General features: G+C 45.6%; 1 protein-coding gene across 2 annotated transcripts in view; it reads right to left on the bottom strand.

Moving 5' to 3' along the window:
* LOC126092952 (influenza virus NS1A-binding protein homolog) overlaps positions 1–19,569 on the bottom strand; it is a 101,687-nt gene that overhangs the window by 51,207 nt on the left and 30,911 nt on the right. Inside the window, exon 1 of one of the 2 annotated variants that reach the window (XM_049908687.1) lies at positions 15,566–15,677. The exons of the other annotated variant lie outside the window; for it this stretch is intronic. The gene's annotated coding sequence lies outside the window, so the exon portion shown is untranslated. Of the gene's footprint in view, positions 1–15,565; positions 15,678–19,569 lie in introns of those variants that run through there. 2 annotated transcript variants of the gene reach the window in all.

The following is a 19,569-nucleotide window of genomic DNA, read 5'->3' as shown; positions in this document are numbered from 1 at the left end:
GAGACCATGTCTTACAGGTACGATAGGATTTCTGAATGAACACAATCGACTGTTTACAGTGGAACATTGGCAAGGCGCCCCTGCGTAAGGAGAGGGAGCCTTAAGGGTGATTGGAGAGGAGGGTAAGTGGTTTGCTCACACGGGGTGTCAGGAGGGGAGGGGAGACAGATGTCTTCCATGTTGGCAAACCTTCAAAATGTTGCTGCAGAAAACTGAGTAAAATTGCATCGCCTCTGGCCACATCGTATACTAGTGGAATTCGTTTCTAGCAGTCAGACGGTGAAGCATCCGGAAGCATGCTAAATCTCATTAGCTGTTAGGATTCAAAACTGAGCCGCCTTACATCGTGACGCGCACTACAGCAGACATTGTGGACGTGCGTAATATGCTACGAGTATCGCATAACTTGCGAGTGCGAAAACTTTGACATCAGCAGCTCCTGACTAAGGAGAAAAAAAACACTGGGAATTTTGCGGACTACAGCTTCCGGTTGCAAGATCGTGTCTGCCAGCAGAAACTACGTACAGAATTACGCATCTGATGCTTGTTTATGTTCGCCGTTCACCCCCTAGGGACAAGGTTGGTTGATGCAGCCGATCTCTCTCTCTCTCTCTCTCTCTCTCTCTCCCTCCCCCCCCCCCCCCAATTCCTAAAATACCGACTTCAGTGGTTATAGGCTAATACTGTATGATGTACCGTTACCGCTACGTTTGTTGCTTTCCACGATTTTCGCCTTGGGAATTTGAGAACTTAATAATCTACGTTCCCACTTTGATTTTTCCGTCTCTCTAGTCTAAGTTTTTCTCATTTTCGTTATGATTGTTCGTAAAATAGCCGCAGAACCTTTATCCACCTAGTACCTATGTCTAGATCAAAACGCACCAGACAGTGGTAAGCAGGGGGCCCTTTCTCATGGGCAGAGACTACTAAAAATATGCATTTTTGTTAGTTTCTAAATACTTTTACACAAAGCCTCTTAAAAGAACGGGAACGAAACTTTACTTCACCACCACCATCTAGCGCACGCACACACACACACACACACACACACACACACACACACACACACACACACACACACACACACACACAGCGTACATCGTTTATTCTGGGATACAACAGAAACGATAATTCGAATCAACAGAGTCTAGTAAAAATGGACTCGATAATGTATACCTTAAGAGCGATGAGCAATTTTTCATCTTAGCTACTGTGAAACTTTTCTTCTAACGAAGAAGTATTCACAGCTCAAAATGTGTTCCATCTTTGAGTCCCACGCTTACTATATGGACTTTTTTGCTTCGAAGGATCGCTCCCGTCATATCCCTGAACATATTCATCATTCATCCTGGGACACTGTATCTGTGTAAAACCTCAGAATCAAACCATATGTAGTTAAATTTCTTGATTATGTTTAAAATTCATTAAGCCTTTAATCAGAAGCGTGAACATGGTATTTCTTGAAGAGATTTTCACTCTGCAGCAGAGTGTGCGCTGATATGAAACTTCCTGGCAGATTAAAACTGTGTGCCGGACCGAGACTCAAACTCGGGACCTTTGCCTTTCGCAGTTTTAATCTGCCAGGAAGTTTCATTATCAGCGCACACTCCGCTGCAGAGTGAAAATCTCATTCTGGAAACATCCCCCAGGCTGTGGCTAAGCCATGTCTCCGCAATATCCTTTCTTTCAGGAGAGCTAGTTCTGCAAGGTTCGCAGGAGAGCTTCTGTAAAGTTTGGAAGGTAGGAGACGAGGTACTGGCAGAAGTAAAGCTGCGAGGAGGGGGCATGAGTCGTGCTTGGGTCGCTCAGTCAGTAGAGCACTTGTCCGCGAAAGGCAAAGGTCCCGAGTTCGAGTCTCGGTCCGGCACACAGTTTTAATCTGCCAGGAAGTTTCATGGTATTTCTTGTTTCCATTCATTATGGCTGTGCCTTGAGTTACCTTTTATCAGTGGGCTGAGAGAGACCCGAACCGGAGAAGTGCCTGTGCGCAACCGCAAAACGGATAGTGGAAGTCCTAGCGGCAAATGTCAGCCCTCTCACTGCCACTGCTGTAAGCGAATTGAATACTGGGTGGTTGGAATTAAAAGTGCAGTTACCCACAGTGGTCAAGTGCGATTTGTAATTATCGTATGGCGGCGGTACTTTTATAGATATTCTAACGTGTAAATGCGGATACGGATTTATGCTGGAAAAACAATTAGTTCCAATTTTGACCACCACGCGCAAACCTGGCGCTGTGAATGCAACAAAGACGTATAGAAATGTTTCCACATGTAATGGATTAGAAACTGGACGTGGACAGGAAAGATCAAACGAGTGAGGGCGATTATATTATTAACCGCAGCTTATACAATTAGTTTAACATGTGCACCGGAGACGTTGACGAGCTACGGTACAGCGCCAGATTTGCACCCAGTGGCCAAAATTGGAACTAATTTTTTCCCATGCAAATCTGTTCTGCACTAAAACATAGCATATCTACCAAGTTTCGTTGCCATGCGATAATTACAGCCCACACTGGACCTCTGTGAGAAGCTACACTTTTCTTATAATCACCCAGTATTTTTAGCTCAAGTCGCAGTGTCGACGCCAGCTGACAAACACACGAACTGAGGCGAATTCTTCGTTATTTACATTACATCTCGACTAAAGTGTCAGTGTGTCCATGGTGATTCTCTAAGCTAGAAAGTTTTAGTGCCTCACGTCAAAACACCGTAATACACTCCTGGAAATTGAAATAAGAACACCGTGAATTCATTGTCCCAGGAAGGGGAAACTTTATTGACACATTCCTGGGGTCAGATGCATCACATGATCACACTGACAGAACCACAGGCACATAGACACAGGCAACAGAGCATGCACAATGTCGGCACTAGTACAGTGTATATCCACCTTTCGCAGCAATGCAGGCTGCTATTCTCCCATGGAGACGATCGTAGAGATGCTGGACGTAGTCCTGTGGAACGGCTTGCCACGCCATTTCCACCTGGCGCCTCAGTTGGACCAGCGTTCGTGCTGGACGTGCAGACCGAGTGAGACGACGCTTCATCCAGTCCCAAACATGCTCAATGGGGGACAGATCCGGATATCTTGCTGGCCAGGGTAGTTGACTTACACCTTCTAGAGCACGTTGGGTGGCACGGGATACATGCGGACGTGCATTGTCCTGTTGGAACAGCAAGTTCCCTTGCCGGTCTAGGAATGGTAGAACGATGGGTTCGATGACGGTTTGGATGTACCGTGCACTATTCAGTGTCCCCTCGACGATCACCAGTGGTGTACGGCCAGTGTAGGAGATCGCTCCCCACACCATGATGCCGGGTGTTGGCCCTGTGTGCCTCGGTCGTATGCAGTCCTGATTGTGGCGCTCACCTGCACGGCGCCAAATACGCATACGACCATCATTGGCACCAAGGCAGAAGCGGCTCTCATCGCTGAAGACGACACGTCTCCATTCGTCCCTCCATCCACGCCTGTCGCGACACCACTGGAGGCGGGCTGCACGATGTTGGGGCGTGAGCGGAAGACGGCCTAACGGTGTGCGGGACCGTAGCCCAGCTTCATGGAGACTGTTGCGAATGGTCCTCGCCGATACCCCAGGAGTAACCGTGTCCCTAATTTGCTGGGAAGTGGCGGTGCGGTCCCCTACGGCACTGCGTAGGATCCTACGGTCTTGGCGTGCATCCGTGCGTCGCTGCGGTCCGGTCCCAGGTCGACGGGCACGTGCACCTTCCGCCGACCACTGGCGACAACATCGATGTACTGTGGAGACCTCACGCCCCACGTGTTGAGCAATTCGGCGGTACGTCCACCCGGCCTCCCGCATGCCCACTATACGCCCTCGCTCAAAGTCCGTCAACTGCACATACGGTTCACGTCCACGCTGTCGCGGCATGCTACCAGTGTTAAAGACTGCGATGGAGCTCCGTATGCCACGGCAAACTGGCTGACACTGACGGCGGCGGTGCACAAATGCTGCGCAGCTAGCGCCATTCGACGGCCAACACCGCGGTTCCTGGTGTGTCCGCTGTGCCGTGCGTGTGATCATTGCTTGTACAGCCCTCTCGCAGTGTCCGGAGCAAGTATGGTGGGTCTGACACACCGGTGTCAATGTGTTCTTTTTTCCATTTCCAGGAGTGTATTATCGTCCACACCAATACTGTCCCTGATCTCGTCGAAGATCCGAGATCAAAGACGACTCTAACATTGATAAATTAACTCCTTTATGTGTCGGTTTTTTATTTTTCATTCACGGGAAGCCTAACCTCGAAAGGTTTGCTTTCACAACATGCCTTATATTACAGATGGCTTAAGCTGTGCGGTCAGTGACGCGAGGTCTGCGGGAAGCTGAACCACACTGGCGGCACCCAGTCTCGTACACCGTTGGAACTCTGCCAGCGAACACAGCTGCATGCAGTCCCAAGTCCTTTTACCACTCTACGACCGGTCCGGTGAGTGCGCCAAGCACCTAGTGCAGGCGTGGGCAACCTGCGATGACCCGCGGACCTGATTCACATTACTCACACGCGAGGGCGGCCCCGTCGTGCGACGCGACAGCAGCGCTCCTAGATCACGAAGTCAAAACTATAGCGTTCGTGACGTTAACATTTGTAGGGTATCCCGCCGATACGAGTGGCGCCCTTTCCGGACACGCCACGCGAATAAATTACCCCTCAATTTTTCAGAAAACATTCATTTTGCGTTCATCCTAACTTCAGATGTTTAGGAGTCGTGAACAGAGATTCCTTACTTACGACCTTATACAAAGGCTGCCTTAAATAAAACTTCCGTTGCAAAGTTTTGTAACGCCGTTAGTAAAGAAATAACGTTGGCGACACGTCGGTAAATGTAAATATCTGAAGACGGGATCTAGGCATCTTGAAATGTCTTCGCGGAAAACTGACTATAAAAGCAACTGATTGTTGTTAATTCAATATAAATTAGCTTTAATTCTAACAATTGCAATGATGTAACATGCCCACAACGGACAAGATTATTTACTTATATTAACAGTAGAGAGAATAGAAAAAAGACAATGGGATAGGCAGGACCAGCCGACAAGCAATTTTAAGTAACTTTGTCATTATCGGCCACAGGAAGGCCACTTGAGTTTTTGTTGATAATAACACACTAAATTTCAAAGGAGCATTTTTAAATGCTTGTCCAAAAATACTTCTGAAGAGCGGCATAGGCATGCGCATGGGTTGTCTCCGTGACACTAAATTAATTTCTTTGTCCATTTGAAAAAGTATAAAAGTCTTCATCACTGCAAACTAGCATATATCGGCTGTACTATAAAAAACTGGAAAGATGCGAACAACAGGAAGGTGACTTGTCAAACCAATAATAGTCGCGCTCACACACACAATACATACGGTTAATAATGAGAATATTTTGGTCGGCATCGATGTTCGTTGATATTTCCCATGTATTGAAAATACAACAACTTTCACCCTCAGACAGTCAATATATTGACGTATTAACAATAATATTGAGTGTGTGAGAGGCCTTTCTTTCGACCGAATTTCTCCCATAGTATGCCCCGCACCCCCTTCAAGGCAGAGAGATGCGTAGTCCCCCGCTCTGCTCACGCACATAAACACAAGGGCCATAACTTCGCGCGGAAACTGAAAACGTGTTCGTTGTTCAAATCAGGCAGCGGCAAAATGGCGTTTCACATGCACAAACTACGCAAATAAGTATACTAAAAATAGATTAACCAAAACGTTGCAAGCAGCTTGACAGTAACGAATGCTGACAAGTTTGAAACCAAAACGTAGAAAACTGTTTACATCCAAACACAATGAGTTTAGAATTATAGATTAATGCTTTCTTTCGACCACGTAAAAAAGTGGTCGCATTTTCAAAGTATACGTATCTGCTGAATGCTCCGGCAGGTTTGCTATTACAAGAACTGAAACTCACTACAGCATGCTGATGAGTTAGTGATACACATATCATCGACAGTTCTAAGTTTTTGCGCATAGTAGTAATTAGGCAACTAATAAAGAAAATATTTGTGGCCGAAAAAGCAACGAAGAATACTGGGAGTTTAAAAATGAATCAACGTTTTAAGGCTTTATAGCATTTATTACATTCAAGCTACAATTAGAAATAATACATCTAATAAAAGAGCAACTCAAAGTTTCTCTTACAAGTGTTCAAGGTCGTCGAGTCCCCAATGGATTCACTCTTGGAGGGGGGGGGGGGGGGGGGGGAGAATTGAAAGCACATCAGGCGAGATAACCGGTCTGTGCGATCAGGAAGGATTTATATAATACTCCCCTGCCCTGTAACTGCACACGTGTGCTGGCTTTTCTTTGATAGTGCTACGACCTGTTCCTAGCAACGTCGCATCGAAGTTTTGTTTAGCGCTGGATGGTGGAACCAATGAATAAGATTTCTCGTTTTGTTGAAAGAGAGGTATTTATAGATTAAATATCGACGCTATCCTCTAACTATTTAAACGAGATTTTTGTTATGTTACATTTTGCTTGGAAAGTGGAAGGAAGTACAGCACCGCATTCGAAATGTTGACTATGGCTTTTGGCGAATCTACTATGTATAAGAGTTTACGAATAGCACACCAATTACTGACAGTCTGGGAGAAGTAACGAAAATGGTTCCGAAAATCGCCGTATCACCGTCAGAGAAGTTGCTGATGATATCGAGGTATCCTTTGGGTCATGCCAAGCAATTTTTTCCAGGTGCTTTTGGCATGAAATATGTAGCAGCAAAGTCTGTTCCGAAATAATTAGACTTGGACTAAAAAAAACGACGTCGCGTGGAAATCGCTCCGGAGTTGCTCAATGATGACAGCGATCCAGGGCTTCTAAAGAAGGTTATAACAGATGAGGAGACATGGGTGTACGGTTAGCAAGTCTAAACCAAGGCCCATCCGTCCCAATGCAAACTGCCTGAAGAGCCAAAACCAAGAGAGATTCGACAAGTTCGATCACACATGAAGGTTTTCTCACCATTTTCTTCGATTACAACGGGATAGTGCATCACGAGTTCCTGCCTTATAGTCGTAGAATCAATAAGAAATACTAGCTGCAAGTTATTCGCCGTTTGCTTGAAGTAATCCCATGAAAATGGCCAGAATTGTGGCAAAACCAGTGGTGGAAATTGCATTACTATAATGCTCCCGTTTACAATCTCAACGCTTGATCGTGATTTTGACAAGAAACTAAACAGTTACGTCGCCTCAGCACCGTACTGGTCGGACATGGTCCCCTGCAACTTTTTATTCCTGGGGCTGAAGAGAACCATTAAAGGACGTCGCTCTGCCACCACTGACGAGATTAAAATAGTATCGCTGAAGGAGCTTAACACCATATCTAAGAGTGAGTTCCAGAAGTGCTTCCAAGATTGGTAAAGGCGTTACCCAAGTGTATTATACATGGAAGCGCCAAAGAAACTGATACAGGCATGCGTATTCAAATACAGAGTCATGTAAACAGGCAGAATACGGCGCTGCGCTCGGCATCGCCTTACAAGCGTCTGGCTACTGCTGCTACAATGGCAGGTTATCAAGATTTAAGTAAGTTTGAACGTGGTGTTACAGTCGGCGCACAAGCGGTGGGACACAGCATCTGCGAGGTAGCGATGAAGTAGGGATTTTCCCGTACGACCATTTCACGAGTGTCCCGTGAATATCAGGAATCCGGTAAAATATCAAATCTCCGACATCGCTGTGGCAGGCGAAAGATCCTGCGAGAACGGGCCCAACGATGACTGAAGAGAATCTTTCAATGTTACAGAAGTGCAACCATTCTGCAAATTGCAGCAGATTTCAATGCTGAGCCATCAACAAGTATCAGTGTACAAACCATTCAACGAAACATCGTCGACACGGGCTTTCGGAGCCAAAGGGCCGGTCGTGTACCCTTCATGACTACACGACACAAAGCTTTACGCCTCGCCTTGGCCCGTCAACACCAACACTGGACTGTTTATGACTGGAAACATGTTGCCTAGTCGAACGAGTTTCGTTTCAAGTTTTATCGAGCGGATGGACGAGTACGTGTATGGAGACAACCTCATGAATCCATGGACCCTGCATGTCAGCAGTGAGTGTTCAAGCTGGTAAGGCTCTGTAATGATGTGGAGTGTCTGCAGTTAGAGTGATGTGGCGCCCTTGATACGTCCAGATGCGACTCTGACAGGTGACACGTACGTAAGCATACTGTGATCACGTGCATTCATTCATGTCCCTTGTGCATTCCGACGGACTTGGGCAATTCCTGCAGTAACTGCGACACCCCACACGTCCAGAATTGGTACAGAGTGGCTCCAGGAGCACTGATCTGAGTTTAAACACTTCCGATGGCCACGAAACTCCCCAGAAATGAATATTATTGAGCATATCTGGGATATCTTGCAACATAATACTGTTCCGAAGAGAACTCTAACCCCTTGAACTAACGGCTTTATAGACAGCCGTGCAGGACTGATAGTACCAATTCCCTCCAGCACTACTTCAGACATTACTTGAGTTGCGTACTCGCGGGGACCCTACAAGATACTTGGCCGGTGTACCAGTTTCGTTGGCTATTCAGTGTATGTGAGAGGGATTACTTTGAAGGGGGCAAAGTTTCTGTTTGTGAGCAAAAAGATTCTTTAAGAAAACAATTCGTTACTTTTTGATCACAGCTCATATGCATGATATATAAAGTCTTGTTTTACAGGCCACTGAGAACGCCTAATGCGAATAGGTGAAAAATTTTTGGTTGAACACAAAATTAACATTCGTTAAACGGGTATTTATTCTCGTCTTATTGCAGTAGCAAATGAAGAATGACTGCAAATATTAACAATACGTACAATATACGTTGCAACAGAGGTCTGCTTCGTCGATGTGTGTCATGCCGAATTATGATCCAGGCTGATATGCACCTTATCCGGTGTGGATGAACATTTCAGGATTACGGGTGATCTTCGTTGTGAAGATGGGGCCACCCACAGGGCCCCTCAACAACAGCAACGACGCCAGCTCTTCCCACGTGTGCGGAAGCCGTTATCTGAGACCTTCTGCAGATAAGGCGTCTCGGCTCTCCAGAGCATTTCTCGCAGCGGCCGCACGTGCATCTCTCTGCTCTCCCTGCGCAATCGCAGCCTACAGTCGCCACCCTCAAACACAGCACGTTTATCATCCGGCATATACTTTTTTTTTGCTTTGCCCCCGTTCTCTTGATCTCTTGTGAGTATGTAGGATCTGAGCAATATTGTCTGAACAACAAAAACACTCGGACCTAGCGGAACACACTGTTTGAATGAAGTGTTGCCATTTTACTGAATTTTATTTTTGTTATTCACTTCGTTCATCGAGGTGGGAGGTTGGGCTGGTTCCAACCATATTAGTGCTCTTAGGCTCAGTCACAGCTGAAACGAGAGATGCTTTGAGGGCAGAGCGCTGAGGGGCAATACAGAAGGCTCTGTCTTCAGGGTTTGGGATATGAAAAAGTGTGGTCGATAAGCATGAGCTGTAAATGGGCAGTGCATTGGAACCTTGATTTAAGAAAATATGGAGTCTAAGACTTTAGCTGACAGGATGGGTAACTGACTGGGCTAAGAAAATGGAGCTTCAAAGAAGTTTGGTAAAATTAAGGGAAAAAGTTAATGTAATCAGCTGACAGAGGATGCGTGTAGAAGAGGGAAGCTGGATATGAACACTGACGGAGGAGGAGGAGGAGGGGGGGGGGGGGGGGAGGAATGAGCGCATGGCGTTCCAGGCTATGTTGACGAAATCTATTGTCGGATAAGGCTTCCGTACATCAACAGAACTTCCCTGTGCTTGGACCTCTTCCTCCCGAACGCGTCGTCGGGAGGAGGTAATTTTAACTAGACTCCGGATAGGGCACTGTGTTTTTAGCCATCGACATCTTTCAAGTGGCGATCCTCCCCCACTCTGTCCCCACTGCTCTCAGCTGTGGACGGTAAGACACCTTTCACTTCAGTGCCCCTATTTTACTCCGTTACGCGCCCGTCTACAGCTGTCGCCTGATATCTTCCATTTTAGCAGATGACACGCGCTCAGCCGATCGCGTTCTCGAGTTTATTAGTGCCAGTGAGATGACGTCAGTCATTTGAAGCTCTTTTTGGGGACAACCAACCACCTTCTATATTGGTTTTTTAAGCTTTCCTTCTGTTTTTAGTTTCTCCAATTTTTTGAGTTTCGTTCCCAGTTTCGTTTTTTTACCTTTTCCTAAGTCACAGACCGGGCGCTGATGACCGTAGCAGTTTTGCGCCCTAAAACCATAACAAAAAAAGTCAACAGAACTGAGGAAGGATGTACCACCACGTATGACCTGCTGGTAGTTTTAAACATTTTGTCTATTGTGAACTTTTCGTTGGATGTTTTGTGGAAGAGGGCGACAGATTATTTTGCAGGCAAAGCTAGTTCCGGAAATTCTAAATCTTCAACACAAGAAATTTCAGCAAAGGGAAACTTTCTCTACTTTCCGTAAAACTCAAAGCTGTAATGAGCGACTACATTCACAAACGAAACTCGACCTGATAGATATGAAGGCACAATATCCGAACGAGATCTAACATGTCACTGACTTCTCAGACGTCTGTAGTATGTGGAAGATCCGGTGACATCATTTGAACCAATGTACCTATAAACTTCATGTGGACTCCAGAGGGCCAGCTCTCAGTGAAAGGGAGAAAGTATATTTTACCCCCAGTTTGACCCCCCCCCCCCCCCGCAAGCTATCGTATGAGCGCTCTTGCGTGTACTGTATCAGTACACACCGAGCGAGGTGGCGCAGTGGTTAGCACACTGGACTCGCATTCGGGAGGACGACGGTTCAATCCCGTCTCCGGCCATCCTGATTTAGGTTTTCCGCGATTTCCCTAAATCGCTTCAGGCAAATGCCGGGATGGTTCCTTTGAAAGGGCACGGCCGATTTCCTTCCCCATCCATCCCTCACCCGAGCTTGCGCTCCGTCTCTAATGACCTCGTTGTCGACGGGACGTTAAACACTAATCTCCTCCTCCTCCTCCTCCTCCGTATCAGTACAAACAGGGCGCTCCAGAGAAAGAGACATGAACCATTACTTGAATAAACTCCCACTTCTGACTGGCAGAAAAAATATCTCAAGGCGCAATTCCTTGCGATAGGAGTCTTACACTATAAGCGTTACACGTCCCAGTAGTTATTTTCATCGACGCTACGAAAAATTCAGTCTTCAATTCTACAATGAATTGGAAAATCGGTCTTGTACTTAAGTTACATCTGACTAGGTTAATAATTTATAACCACCTGTGTCGAACGATATGTTCTCATGCAAATCAGTTCACATCAGTCCTTGGAAGAACAAGTTACACCGCAATTCGGCATTTTAAATTAGCAATTCACCTTAAGCTCACAATTTCTGCCCACAAAGTCATTAACATGACCGTTTAAAGTTACGCCCTGCATGCCTAACGTCTCAACATTCCACAGCATACCAGCCAATGTTGTCAAGTGGGAAAACACACACACACACACACACACACACACACACACACACACACACACACACACACACACACACAATTATCAGCGTAACTACATAGGTTTATAAATTTTAACAAAATATATTTATAAATTTTATAAAGGCTTGAGCCACGTTTTGTTTCGCAGAAGACATCTGACTTAGTTGTACATTCAGAAGATACGACTAAAAACAAGGCGACAAAACAATTTTAAAAGTTTATTGATATTAGTGTACGGCGTTTAAACAATGATTCTACAACTCATGTTTATGGAATTATAGGTCGAAAATAATCACCCAAATTATATCACCTGTTCTCTTTATATTTACATTAGATCAAAAACACACGTGCAGCCTTTGTTAACTGGATCTCATGTCAAGGGCTGTTAAAAGCTTGCAAGTAGTCCTAGCTAGAATATTGCTCTCGTTATACACACTTACGCACCAGATACACAATCACACAAATTGCAAATCTTTGGCTCTGGGGCTCATTCGCTCGGCAATACTCAGCTTGGCCTTTTCTCACATGATATCCTGCGAACCATGGATGAAGAGCAACAGGCTGCTTCCATATTTGTGCATTTCCTGAAAGCGTTGGACACGGTGTCCTGTTGCAGGCTGTTAATGTATGAGCATATGGATTAGGTTCCCAGATGTGTGAATGGCTCGATGACTTCTTTAGTAAGATGTATGTTGTATGCGACGGCGAATGTTCAGAGACTAGGGCATCGTCAGGGTTGACCCAGGAAAGAGTGACAGGACCACCCTTATTCTCTATATACACAAATGATCTGACAGGCTGAGCAGCAACCTGTGGTTGTTTGCTGATAACGCTGTGCGTCGTTGAATGACTGTAGGAAGATACAAGATGACTTAGACAAAATTTCTAGTTGGTGTGATGAATGGCAGCTAGCTTTCAACGTGGGAAAACTTAAGTTAACACGGATGAGTAGGTTGAACAATCCCGTAACGTTCGAATACAACATTAGTTGTGTCCTACTTGACACAATCACATCGATTAAATATCTACTCATAACGTTGTAAAGCAGTATGAAATGGAAAGAGCACATAAGATCGGTACTAGGAGGCGAATGGTCGACTTCAGTGTATCAGGAAAGTTTTAGGCAAGTGTAGCTCATCCATAAAGAAGATCGCGCGTAGTACAGCCGTACGAACCATTCCTGAGTACTACTTGAGTTTTCAGCACCCCAACAGGTCTGATTAAAGGAAGGCATCGAAGCAATCCAAACGTGGGCTGCTGATTTGGTATGGATGGGTCCGATCAACAAGCGAGCATTACAAATATGATCTATGAACAAATCGGAATCCCTAGGGCTGAATACGTTCTTTTCTCGAAACACTTGAGAAAATTTTGAGAAACTCATTTTAAGCTGACTGCAGAGAGATTCTACTGTCACTAACGTAGATTTCGAGTCAGGGCCACGAAAGAGAAATTATGGCTAGTACAAAAGCACACAGTCGTTTATACCTTCCTCTATTAATCAATGGAGTGGGAAAGGGAATTACTGGTAGTGGCGCAAGGTAACCTCTGTACGCCACCATACAGTTGCTTGCGGGGTATGTAGACAGATATACAGAGTGTTTTATGTACTGCGAAAGTGCAGTGTCAGGCACTGCGCGCTAACCTATACGGTGCAACCAGGCTCCGATCGTCACATACACTCCCGTGCGTTTCCCGTCCATTCGCAAGTGGGCGAATCGGTTTTAGCCCAATTGGACGAACAAGGAGTTGTTTTGGGCAATAAGCGATAAAATTGTCGCTCCAGTTCGCACTTCAGATTGGTGTTCCTCATGATAAGACTTATCTTTGGTAATATGATGTGAGCTCTTTCACTGTCCTGGATGGAATAACAGAAAGTCTTTTCGTTAATTCTCTGAAGTAATGTAGCAGAACTTCACATAGCTATCAAAAGCTACGGTTCGATGCAAAAAGAGCTGTTCAATAATTACTATTAATCTGGGACACACACCACATTTGTCACATGATTGACGCTCTCAGATACAAATGATCTTTTACAGAAGTGCAAAGCGTATGTTCTGCAAGTTCACCAACCCCATGAAATGCAGCCAATAAATAATAAGTGCGTTTCAGGATGAACAGTAACTACTGGCCAGTCCATCCACTACCGTTATTTTGCAAGACGGCTTACCGATTTTCTAGATCTTCCTTCCAAAATCGTTATTGACAAGTTTAGTTCCTCTATACGCCACCTGACTGAATCCCAGAACGAGCCGGTGCGTATGCGACGACTGAGCCTGTCTCTCTCCTAATTTGTTCACGCGAAACTGCAGAATAACTCCGAAATCTTGCTCAGTATTACGTGAACCAAAACAAAAAACTTAAATAGTCTATCACACATCTACCTACTTTCGCTTATGAAAGAACGTTCTAAACAACACTTTGTAAACCATCACTTTTTATACAGTCGAAATCCTACTCCAGAATGCCAAAAGAACTTTTCGAGGAAATGCAGAAAAAATAACGCAAAAATGCGGAATTTTAGCGTTTAACTACGAGAGTGATCATCATAATTAAGGACAGGGCAAAGTGGTCCACGGTAAAACAGAAAACGACAAGCAATCCCCAATAGACACGGGACGAATGGATAGCAGCAGATTGAACTGAACAAGTTTTTCGATATATCACTGTACTCTGATTAGCAGCACCAAAGAAAACTTTCAAATATGTATAAAATTTCTATGTAATCGAAAAAGCTACCTTACCCGAAAAATAGTAATCAAATAGTTAAGACAAATAGGCAGGCAGACGACGAGCGCAAAAGAAATATTCACCAATGTTTTGATTTTTGGGCGCAGAAATGTAGCGAAGGCCAATGTCAGTCTGATAAGTCCTATTAATATTCACAGAGCTTTTTCACGACTAAATTAACTGCGAATTAGGGATGAATATTAAACTTTTTCTGTGTATGTACCAAAAGCGCAAGAATGATTACTGACGCACATAGTGAATCATTTTCAGGTCTTACTAGCAAATCTTGTTCATTTGGTTTTTACAATTCCGAATTTGAAGAGTATAAAATATTTCTCTATTTTGGTTTCTTAGACATGTTTCGTCATCTAAGCTGTATCTCCTTTGGGCTCACCTTTACATGGTAAGTTTATCGTACTCTTAAAAACAAAGTGGCGCATAGGATGACGCCACCTTCGTTTCGTCGGCTATCCTGGTACCAAAATGAGAACTGTTCTGTTTTGCAAAGGGCAAATAACGAAAGCTACTAAACAAGTTCTTGTGCCACAGCAGTAGCAGTTGCGATATTTGATATCGGTAACAATGCCTTAACCTGTGTCAGTGTCTCGACAGTATCTGAACAAATTTATCTAATACTGACTGCCTAAAAGTATTGATAGATTACGAGTTTTTAAGTTTTTCTAGCATGCAAAGGGATTTATTCGGAATACAGGTTGAAGTAAGGACTTTATGCCATGGCTCTGAGCACTATGGGACTTACTTAACTGCTGAGGTCATCAGTCACCCAGAACTCCGAACTAAATAAACCCAACCAACCCAAAGACATCACACACATCCACGCCCGAGGCAGGACTCGAACTCGCGACCGCAGCGGTCGCGCGGCTCCAGACCGCAGCGCCTAGAACCGCTCGGCCACTCTGGCCCTTTATGCCATGTTTTCAGGCGCCAACTCTAGTATAAAATCGACCTGCCATCACTTTTTCGAGGCAGTGAGAAGGGAAAATTACTCGTACGGATTGCTGAAATGCCATATCTATCGACATATTAGTACTGATGCTGTATCACATCAGCATTATCGTAATGTTTCTGAACAGATCTGACCACACTGAAAACTATACTGACATAACAGGAAGTTCACAAATGTTCAACGCTGACGAAAGGAATGAAATTAAATTAAATTAAATTAAATAGGCACAGGCTAATTGGCATTGACAGTCCCAGAATAGCACACCAGTGACAGAATCGAGAAAGAGTACGAAAATAGGGGAGAAAAATATGCCACGGAGTACGTTTAGCTAATCCAAAAGTAAGCCGTAACTGCAGAGACGCAGCAGGTTCAGTGGCTCACCTACGAGATGCGACAGCGGCGTAACAGCGGTTACGAAACAACTTTAATCCGCCGGCGAGTCGCGGCGGAAGCCCCGTGCGCCACGGTCTTCTCGATCAGCGCGCCACCTTCGTACTGGAGTGGCGGAGAGCAGGGGAAGCCTAGACCGGCGCGCCCGCAGCCAAGGGCGGCCGGCAAGGACGACCGCCGCTCGAGACGCCCGCCGTGTGACCAACGCTTGCGTCACTGATAGCCGCATAAACCGCAGGTGCTTGCCCCGCCTACACACATCGCGTGTTTCTCCTGCTAACGTACGCCACGATGTTGCCATAGATCTGGTGACTACGTTATAACCAACGTTGTTTTTGTTGTCTTCGTGTCGGTTGTTACTGTTACATCTACATGGATACTCTGCAAATCACATTCAAGTGCCTGGCAAAGGGTTCATCGAACCACCTTCACAATTCTCTATTATTCCAGTCTCGTATAGCGCGGGAAAGAATGAACACCTATATCTTTCCGTACGAGCCCTGATTTCCCTCACTTCGCCGTGGTGATCGCTCCTCCTTATGCAGGTCGGTGGCAACGAAATACACTACTGGCCATTAAAATTGCTACACCAAGAAGAAATGCAGATCATAAACGGGCATTCATTGGACAAATATATTATACTACAACTGACATGTGATTACATTAAAACGCAATTTGGGTGCATAGCTCCTGAGAAATCAATACGAACAACCACCTCTGACCGTAATAATGGCCTTGATACGCCTGCGCATTGAGTCAAACAGAGCTTGGATGGCGTGTACAGGTACAGCTGCCCATGCAGCTTCAACACGATACCACAGTTCATCAAGAATAGTGACTGGCGTATTGTGACGAGCCAGTTGCTCGGCCACCATTGACCAGACGTTTTCAATTGGTAAGAGATCTGGAGAATGTGCTAACTACGGCAGCAGTCTAACATTTTCTGTATCCCGAAAGGCCCGTACAGGACCTGCAACATGCGGTCGTGCATTATCCTGCTGAAATGTAGGGTTTCGCAGGGATCGAATGAAGGGTAGAGCCAAGCGTCGTAACACATCTGAAATTTAACGTACACCGACAATGCGAACAAGAGGTGACCGAGACGTGTAACCAATGGCACCCCATACCATCACACCGGGTGATAGGCCAGTATGGCAATGACGAATATATGCTTCCAATGTGCGTCCACCGCGATGTCGCCAAACAAGGATGCGACCATCATGATGCTGTAAACAGAACCTGGATTCATCCGAAAAAATGACGTTTTGCCATTCGTGCACCCAGGTTCGTGGTTGAGTACATCATCGCAGGCGCTCCTGCCTGTGATGCAGCGTCAAGGGTAACCGTAGCCATGGTCTCCGAGCTGATAGTCCATGCTGCTGCAAACGTCATCGAACTGTTCGTCCAGATGGTTGTTGTCTTGAAAACGTCCACATCTGTTGACTCAGGGATCGAGACGTGGCTGCACGATCCGTTACAGCCATGCGGATAAGATGCCTTTCATCTCGACTGCTAGTGATACGAGGCCGTTGGGATCCAGCAAGGCGTTCCGTATTGCTCTCCTGAACCCACCGATTCCATATTCTGCTAACAGTCATTGGATCTCGACCAACGCGAACAACAATGCCGCGGTTAGATAAACCGCAATCGCGATAGGCTACAATCCGACCTTTATCAAAGTCGGAAACGTGACTGTACGCATTTCTCCTCCATACACGAGCCATCATAACAACGTTTCACCAGGCAACGCCGGTCAACTGCTGTTTGTGTATGAGAAATCGGTTGGAAACTTTCCTCGTGTCAGCACGTTGTAGGTGCCGCCACCGGCGCCAACCTCGTGTGAATGCTCTGAAAATCTAATCATTTGCTTATCACAGCATCTTCTTCCTGTCGGTTAAATTTCGCGTCTGTAGCACGTCATCTTTGTGGTTAGCAATTTTGATGGCCAGTAGAGTATTTTCGCATTCGGAGGAGAAAGTTTGTGATGGGAATTTCGTGAGAAGATTCCGTCGCAACGAAAAACGCCTTTCTTTTAATGATTTCCAACCCAAATCCTATATCATTTCTGTGACACACTCTCTCCCATATTTCGCGATAATAGCTAACGTGCTGCCTTTCTTTGAACTTTTCGATGTACTCCGTTAGTCCTATCAGGTATGGATCCCACACCGCTCAGCAGTATTCTAAATGAGGACGGACAAGCGTAGTGTGGGCAGTCTCCTTAGTAGGTCTGTTACATTTTCTAAGTGTCCTGCCAATAAAACGCAGTCTTTGGTTAGGCTTAGCCATAACATTTTCTTTTAGTACGTCACAATATTATTGCATCGCCAGTGAGGGCGCTTCGGCTGGCTTGTGAGTCAGGGCCTAATCGGGGCTGGTGAAGGAAGGAAGGAAGGGATGCAATGCAAACTGCACTTAGTTTGGTGTTTAGATATTTTTAACAATGTCTGAAGAAACAGACATCTGTGACGCTCTTGCAGCTGTACTAAATTTCATAAATTTATTCATAATTGCGGAATATGCCTGACAATGACACAGTTATGGAACAAGAAAAACCCAGGGCAAAAGCACCACAGGCGCAAAGATGCGAGCTGGTGCCAATGCCACAGAGACTTGCCCACTTGCCGAGTTCCACCAGCGCCACGGGCGGCTCTGAGGATGAAGGTATCGACTTCGCCTCGGCCAATCCGCCAATGACCACCGACGACAATGGACAGAAGCCTACTCGTAAGACAGAGAGCAGATCTCGCCCACTTGGTTATAGATCATTGTTCAGGCTGACTTAGGCAGGGCACGTCGTTCAATGACCTCTTAGAAGTGAACAGACAGTTGTAAATTGCCTTTGTTATGTACTGTGAAGTTTACGTACGATTCTTTTCCCTTAGCCATTGAGGGCCTTTTTGTTATATTACAAGCAGTGTTGCAGACTTAATTATTCGACAAGTCACGAAGTAAGCCATTTAAAATGATTTGTATGTCCGCGCGACAGAACGTCAATGCTAAAGGCCCGGTTTCGATTCCCGGCTGGGTCGGAGATTTTCTCCGCTCAGGGACTGGGTGTTGTGTTGTCCTAATCATCATCATTTCATCCCCATCGACGCGCAAGTCGCCGAAGTGGCGTCAAATCGTAAGACTTTGCACCCGGCGAATGGTCTACCCGACGGGAGGCCCTAGTCACACGGCATTAACATTTAACTGATTTGTATGACATTTGTTGGAGTGTTGTAGAACCTTAGTTCTCCTATCCTGTTACCTGACCCTTGGGCGTAGCTATGTAATAGTGGCAGGCTGAAATTGTCTTAGTGGTGAACTGCAACAGAACCCGTTTCACGAACTCTCAAACTCGGCCTACCTAACAACAGTGGCAACTCGTCCTCCCCAACCGTAGCGACAAGGCCTTTACAGAACTGGAGACGAGGGTTTACAGAAGGTAACATGCCTAACGCAGCTAATGTCAGAAATATTCCGCAACTACGAACAAATTTCATCAACTGGTCATTAAAGTTATGAAGTGAATGGTCCATCACAAAAGGGGTAGACGCCACATTCATATGATGTATCTGTTTCAAAAAATGGTTCAAATGGCTCTGAGCACTATGGGACTCAACATCTTAGGTCATAAGTCCCCTAGAACTTAGAACTACTTAAACCTAACTAACCTAAGGACATCACACACACCCATGCCCGAGGCAGGATTCGAACCTGCGACCGTAGCAGTCTTATCTGTTTCACTGGAGCCGGCTATGTCAGTTCCTTTATCATCGTCGTCATGAGCTGATTACTGATTTTCATTCTTATTCTCTGCTGCTTCTGCCGGCCGGTGTGGCCGTGCGGTATTATGCGCTTCAGTTTGGAACCGCGTGACCGCTACGGTCGCCGGTTCGAATCCTGCCTCGGGCATAGATGTGTGTGATGTCCTTAGGTTAGTTAGGTTTAAGTAGTTCTAAGTTCTAGGGGACTGATGACCTCAGATGTTGAGTTCCATAGTGCTCAGA

Source organism: Schistocerca cancellata, chromosome 7 (assembly GCF_023864275.1).
Source record: "Schistocerca cancellata isolate TAMUIC-IGC-003103 chromosome 7, iqSchCanc2.1, whole genome shotgun sequence".
NCBI classification, from domain to species: domain Eukaryota; kingdom Metazoa; phylum Arthropoda; class Insecta; order Orthoptera; family Acrididae; genus Schistocerca; species Schistocerca cancellata.
The sequence above is the reverse complement of the archived record's forward strand: the minus strand, read 5'-3'. Positions and strand labels throughout refer to the sequence as shown.